Below are 8,302 nucleotides of genomic sequence, written 5' to 3'. Positions count from 1 at the left end.
GTCCATTGGATATAGTACATTGGGATATTTATTAGTTTGTCAAAATTACTTCATGGAGCATTTTTAGAAGATTTTAGTTTAGATATTTTAGTACTACACATATGGAATTTGATGGTTGTATTGGTCATTTTTTTTCTTGGCTGAAAAATAATAGACCATTTTAGCAAACATCAATACAATACAACAAGTAAATGTTTTATATTGTATATTTATTACAATTTATTATTATTATTATTGTTTTTATTATATATATATATATATATATATATATATATATATTTCTTTTTTATTAATTATGTTTAGATGTATTTCTATTTAAATGTTTATATATTTATATTAATTTATAATCTTGTTAAAACATAATATAATGAATTTTGGAATATTTTAAAATAACTTATGAAAACTTACAAATTTATAATTATAAACTATTTATTAAGACTTTTTCATATTGTACTAATTAATATTTATTTATCACATGACAATTAGAGGTGACCATCAAATTCTAGACCTGGTACTACATATCAATTGAATTTTGTTAGAAATTTCATGTAACAATAATAATCTTTTATTAAAAAAATCTTTTTTAAAATCATATTATATAATATATATTATTTTCTTTTAAAAAATAATTTTTTGAAGCCATATATTTTTGTTTGAAGTCAATGAAAGTTGAATATTCTAGTCTTAAACATTCATTCTAGGATGATGTAGATTGAATTAAGATTAGTATGATAACAAAATGGTAAAGTTAGACAAGGGTTGAAATGTACTAAATATTTGGGTTTTGATTTGTAAATTTGAATGGTCCAAGATCATTATTGCATGGTTCACTAGACATCCATGATTTAGATTAAAGTCCAATAATTTAGTTCTACTTTTATTTAGTGAAATTGGATCATTCAATTTGGAATATGATTATTAATCATAATAAAATTAATAACCTAATTAGATTGATATTGTGCTCACATAGTTATTGTCATAAAAATAATCAAGGACAAAATAGAGTAGAGAATAGACATAACATTATGTCATTTTTAGCTAAATAAATACTTTAATAGAAAGTCTCAAATTAGGCACAAAACTAAATAGTAAATTTATAGATGATGCAAGTGTCTAAGTTGGATGTAATATATTTGAACATAAATTGAAGGCTTTGAGCAAATAAGCAAATCAAATCTATGAAGCTCTTGAATACCTGCATGTAGAAAACCTACTACAAAGAAGAAAAAGACAAGAGGAGGCAAAGGTTTTCTTTGAAAATTATACAAATTGCATTCTTAGAAAAAGAAAAGATGTTGTTTACAAAGAGATCAATCCTTATAAAAGGAGATCAAAACCCAAAAATGGTAACCTAAAAAGTTACAAAGGGTAATCTAAAAGGTAAAATCTATTTAATATTTACTAATCAATTATTAAATAGAGAAAGAAAAAAGCACATGAAGTGAAATCTTAATAAGGGAGAAAAGGTACCCATCATTGGTTGGTGGCCAGTTGTGCAGCGGCGGTTGTCGAGAGCTGTTGCAGTTAACAGGACCGTCGAAAATTGTCGCTAGTGGTTACCGCTAACTGCTAGCAGTCTTGGTGACTGCTAGTGGCTTTTTTAAACCACGGTGACCAAAAAAGCCAAAAAATTGATTTTGCACAAAAAGCTACTTCAGAGTCCATGCAAGATGTCATATGGCCTTCTGGGAAAAAAAAAATTCCTCTCAGATCAAAGTTGTCCAAATCAGATGAACTTTATATGGAAACAGGGGTTTTGACACCTTCTAAATCCATTTGTGAGGTTTGTTTGGCCTCAAGCTACTTTGAAAATTAATGACCACCCTATTTTCTCAATAAATACCTTAAAAAACTCTAGATTTGGTTTGTCAAACCCTTATTCTCTTTTTTATCCAACTACTGAACAAGCTACAACAAATTTGGCTTTGATACCATTTGTAAGCATGTTTATGGAAATGAACTAAGATAAAGTGCCACTTCTTGCATTTTCATGATCTTTTTCTTCATTGTGACTTATTGTACTTGCACTACATTATAAAGTGCCATGGGTGGATAGTTGTTTGCCTTTCAGTATCCTCTTCCTTTTTCAAGTGAGTGTTCCTTCCATGACATTAGCCCCATGATGAGTTGATTACGTGTGCCTTTATAGGTGTTTTTATCTCTTCCTCATGCTCGATGTTCTTGGTTCTTTCTATTTTGCACATGATATATTGGCCAACTTTCTTAGTTGCCAATCACCATACCCTTTGCTACATTAGCTGGGATTCTTTTGTTGTTTCTCATGATTCCTTGATCTAATTGATCAGCTCTCAAGCTTTGGTGTTTTATGCCATCTATATTTTTGAGTTTAGTTATTTGCCTTTTTTTGCCTCCTAATTCAATGCAGATTACAGTCTTCTCTACCTAGTCAAGTTCCATTTCAAAGGAGGTTCTACAGATTAGCAGTTTCATTTTTACAGAGTTTGCATCTTCTTAATGTTTCAGTGATGTTTCTTCATGATTGCTCTTTGTCCCTATTTTCTAGAACATTCCTCTAGTTGGAGGCTTCTGCAGTTCTTCACTAGGTTTTCAACTATCTCTTTTTGGAGTAGAGTTTTTCTCACTTGGTTTTCTCTGTTTCTCTATTTCATATAGATTTGATTGTGATTGGGTACCTTATTAGACTTTGTTATTGAGATCCAAGCTTGCTTTTAGCATTGCATTGTAGTTTCCTTGCTCTTTCTACATTGTTTGTAACTACATTGTTGCTCATCTTAAGGGGGGTGTTAGAGAAAAAGGTTAGTTTAATTTCATTAAACTAATCCTTTTCTCTAACATAAATAAGACCTACTAATGAATGAATATTTTCATTGCAAAGATGTTCTTGATGAATTTAGTGAGAATAATAATATAGCATTCCTTATGTAGTATATGATTCAAGTAAATTATATTTTAGAAAGGAAAAAAAATTGTGATCATGTATGGATCTATTACCCATGACTCCACTTTGTGCTAGATTGTAGGGGTAACTTCAATTTACACCTTCATGAAGTATGTAGCTTCCTGCCAAAGACATTTCCTTCACAAGAACCTTTGTTGATGGATAACATTAGAGTTATAGATGACATTTTTTTTTGTGGAAAATGATTTATGCACACCTTTCCTATTATTGACCAACCATCCCTACCAGGTCAATCCATGCCCCCTTCTTTCTATAAGTTCTCACTATTAGAGTATTGTACTAGTTGACCCCAAGGCATATCCCACTCATGGGAGACCTCTCAAAGAAAAAGGGTGGTCCTCACATAATATCTATCTAATCACCACATGTTCAACTTCTCTACAATAGATACCCTTCAACCCTGGGTCTAAAAAGATTACACCACTAAGAACAAACTCTCATTTCAAATTCAAAGATTTATTTGAGCCATCAATGTCTTCAACAATTGGTCACCATTAGAGAACATCCTAACATCATATGCATTTGTGACTCATCAATTGAAAAAGAATGATATATTTTTACCAAAGGTTGTGTTCACTTAGAGGTTGTAGTCGCCAAATATATGAATATATATATTGACTCCTCTACACAAAATACAAAGATAAATGACTCATCCAATAGGATTCGACAATGTAGAGTAACTCTTTAGTCTTGTTAGGGAGAAAACATTGTCCCCATGGATAAGGACCATTTTCAAAATCTCAAATGTTATAGATCCATTTTATGGTACATATATTTGCATCTTTGTAAGAAAAAGGAATCTAATATCTATAAGGAGAAGGAGAGAAAGACAAATAACAATAATACATATTGTCAAAGAATCAAGAACCCTTTCTCCTTTGGAAGTTATTTCTAGGAGAACTGGCAGTAATGGAATCACTTTTTTTATCTATGTAATCATATAGGATATAATTGTGTCATAATTTTTAACTATATCCTAGATTTATTCAAATGATAACTTTACATACATTTTGTAATCAGTGGAACCTGGATCAATGATAACTTTACATACCTTGTGTTGCACCTTGCATTTGATTCTGAATAATGATCTTCTTTCGCTTGGCTCCTCCTTAACAAGTTCCTTGATGAGAGTCCATCTGGTCATCATATTTTCACCTTCTTCTAAGGTCAAAGTTAATTCACTTGATGTGACACTATAGATGTCTTCTTCAACATATGCTACCCTCTTCTCTCCCACTAATTAGCTTGACCTCGTCTCTAGACATCTATAGGAAGGTTGCACATACTAATTACAAGTATAACACCTCATTGTGGCAAAGTAGGAAGGTCCTCCTTCCTAGTTGCTTGACCTCCATCTTTAACTATTGTTTGGTCCTCTACCCATGTCAAGACCACCCCTTGAACTAGTGGACTCACATTGTCTAGTTAGTTTAGCTTCTCCCTGTACCCTAGTCTTTGGGGTTTTTCCACTAAACATGTCTCTCTAGCTTTTACCATATCTTCCCCTGCCTCTACCTCTAGAGTTATATTCTTTCCTTTTCTTAAGCTTCTCTTCCAACTTAAGGGCTAAATAATAGAACTTGTGGACAATATTAGGACTCCATAGTTTAATTTCTTCTTAAATTTTCCATCTTAACCCATTGGCCATCTTGATGCTTGCAACATCTTTCACATTGGATCCCAAATGTAACTTATCTACCTCCTATGTATATGTGGTTACATAATTTTCCTTTTTCTTCAAATTTTACCTCTTTATATGTAATTGGGCTTCAAAGTTCTCAGGAAGATAGGTTTCTCTAATCTTCACCATCATGCCTTTCCAACTTTCTTGAGGTTTCCTACCCTGCTTAGTCCTCTCCTATTGGATAAACTTCCACCATGTCAAATAAAGTCCTAGCATCCTTTCTTTTTCTACCTTTACCTTTTGGGCCTCTATGATGTTCTCACACTCAAAGTAATTATACATGCCTTCTATCCACTCCATGGTCTATGTTCTACGTTCATCTTTCTAGTAAACAATGGCACACCTTCCAAGGTTTCTCCAATGAAGGCCTTGATTGCTCTAAGGAAAGGTTCTCTCAGTTAGAATTGGATCAAGGGTAGGTATCTCATCTTCTTTTGATACCTTCTTGAGTTTTTCTAGCTCTTCCTTCTTACTGACCTTGCTTATCACTTCCTTAGTCTTGAGGACTACTTCCCCAAGTTCTACTTCCAAGGCTCCCAACTTGTCCCTCAACTCTTGCTTCTCATCCTCCTAACCCTGCACTTCCTTTGCCAACTCTACATTTGTCACCATCATGGATTTCCCAATGCATTCAATTTTTGGAATTTGACCTTACTCTTCCCAAGTCAATCTATTCTAATACCACTTTGATAGAAAGAGTCTAGATGGGTCTAATGTTTTCACCCAAGAAATCAACTAACCATGCTTAAGGAAATATTCTATCCTTTGATGCAATGTCAAGCAAAGTTACTTGCTAGACCTCCTACCATTAATTCTTCAATAGCATCGTGATTTTGAAAAAACTAGCCATGCTTCTAGCCTCCATAACACAAGGAATTTTATAGGGGTGTGAAGGTAGTTATCCTAGTCAATGAGGATGGATTTTATCAATCTTCAGCTCATTGTATTCAATCTTCCTACTTGATCTCACAATTTGGCTTTAAAAGACTACTAGGCCTATCAGGACATCAATTAGCCCTCCAAACTTAGTATTTTGGGATTTTCTCCTTTATGGTCTTAACAACCCCCCTACTTCCTTAGGGTTGTAGGACACCCTTTCTAGAGTACTTCAAGATTCCTATGGTTTTGGAACTTCAAGTTCTTAACTTTTACCCCAACCCAAATTTGAGGGTTTCTAGGGTTAAACAACATTCTAGAACCAATTGTGAAAGAATGGATTTCAACCTCCTTAGAATGGACTTGTGGAAACTAGCGATTCCTAAAGGGTCATAAAAAATTTAATGTGGAAATTATAGTAGGACTCAATTTTCCTCAAACCACTCAATGTGGACCATTGAATTGATGGATCTTGGTTATTTTTATATCATACGACTAATAAATCCACACAACTTGTCAACTATGTAAAAAATGGTAAAATGGTCTAACATAACACACCAAAGCCAAAAAAATTTGCAAACAATCCATACATCATCTAATGTACTTGACTATTATGTGTAGACAACAATATTATGAACTTCCATTAAGCAACTTTCTTCAAAATTGACCAACCACCTTGCCTCCTGATTTGGAAGCTCTTTTGTAACCAAAATCTAGCTTCATTGACCACCTGATGGCCGTGGCTAACCACCTACAACTTGGTATCCCACTTTTGCAAAGATTTCTCCAAAAGTTGTCAAAGTTGCAAAGTTGCATCTTTACCACTTTTACAATATTTAGACAACTTCTAGAATTTGATTTCCCTAGATTCCTCCCCAAGATAGGAAGATAAAAAAAGTTGTATTGAATTTATTTAAGCCCATTCCAATCCAAATTTAACCATAGTTGCTTCTTGGACCCTATTTGGCAACATTGTGACAATATTGTGCAACTTTACAATTTCTCACTAGAACTTGTGCTTTGTTTCTATAACATGATCTAAAAGACTCAAAACACACCCTAGGGCTAGTCTAGACCTTAATAAATTCTCTCAACCCTAGTTGGGGTTTGCACACCAAAATTATAGGACCTAAGTCCTAGGTGCTCCTACACTATTGAGGGTTTACACAATTAAAGATGATGTGCATGATTTATCATAAGAATTGAAAAATTGAAACCAATCATGTTAGGGTCTTTGATTGGTGCCATGTAGAGGCTTATTTTCTTATTTTTAAATTTGGTGAACAAGTTTCAATTTTGTTTCCATTAGGGTTACAATCACATTTGCATCTTGACTTGATTATGCTACTCTTATAAGATTGATCTAAGTCTAATATTATTAAGTTATAAGATTGATCTAAGTCTAATATTATTAGGGCTTATTTGTTTAATTATATTGGATGAACACATTATTAGACAAGTGCCTTATTAGATGGTCCTCATTTGAGCTTGTGATTGAATATTATTGATCTATTTGTATATGCTTTGTTAGTACATGTAGAGTAAAATTTTCTCCTATCCCATACAATTGTATAGAAATATAGTAAATGAATGGTCTTAATTAGAGTTGGAGATTGAATAATCTACATTGGTGTTGGTGGTGAATATTGATGTTATTTGTCTATGGATGAGTATATTATCAGACAAGTACCTTATTGGATGGTCTTCATTTGAGCTTTTGATTGGATGGTCTTCATTAGACTTGATTGATTGGATATTGACCTTATTAGAGTTGGTTGTGAATATTAATCTTATTTTACTATTTATTAGACAAGTATCTTATTGATTTAATCTTTTAATTTGTATTTTTTTACCTTATTAAATATTTTATTATAACCTATTAGAGTTGGTTGTGAATGTTAATCTTAGTCTTCATTTGAGCTTGTGATTAGATGGTCTGATTATAGTTGGTTAATCGGATATTAACCTTATTAAAGTTTGTTGTGAATATTAATCTTACATGTCTCTTTATTGGAAATCTTCATTTGAACTTGTGATTGGATGCTATGATTGGATGCTCTTCATTATAGTGGGTTGTGAATATTAATCTTATATGTCTATTTATTTCACAAGTACCTTTTTGGTTTAATCTTTTCATTTTTATTTTTTGTACCTTATTGAATATTTTGTTATAACTTATTAAACTTGCTTGTGAATATTAATCTTAGTCTTCATTTGAGCATGTAATTAGATGGTCTTGATTAGAGTTAGTTGATCGGATATTAACGCTATTAGAGTTGGTTGTTAGTATTAATGTTGTATATGTCTATTTATTGAACAAGTATCTTTTTGGTTTAATCATTTGATTTGTATTTTTTGTACCTTATTATATATTTTATTATAAATTATTAGAGTTGGTTCCGAATAGTAATCTTAGTTGTCTATTTATTGGACAAGTACCTTATTGGTTTTATTTTTCATTTGTAATTTATCTCTTATTATGTATTTTATTACAATCTATTGTATAAATTAGAGTTTACCTCTTTAACGGGATAATGAGATGTTTATAAATAACATGTAAAATAAGAAATTATGATTTTGCCTCTTTATCTATTTAATAAGATGTTTATAAATAGAAAAGAATAAATAAAATGTAAAAAATAGAGAAATGTTATAAGATGTCAATATGAAATTATTTACTCAATTACTTATCTAATATCCTAGTACAAATCCGTCCTATCAACTATATAAAATACATTTCCATCATATTTTTACATCTCATATTTGATTATTTATCTAATATCATAGTAAAAATCCATCCT

This window comes from Cupressus sempervirens, chromosome 7, assembly GCF_028749045.1.
Source record: "Cupressus sempervirens isolate cs-2001-9-10 chromosome 7, ASM2874904v1, whole genome shotgun sequence".
Classification (NCBI taxonomy): Eukaryota; Viridiplantae; Streptophyta; class Pinopsida; order Cupressales; family Cupressaceae; genus Cupressus; species Cupressus sempervirens.
Note: the sequence above shows the minus strand (reverse complement) of the source record.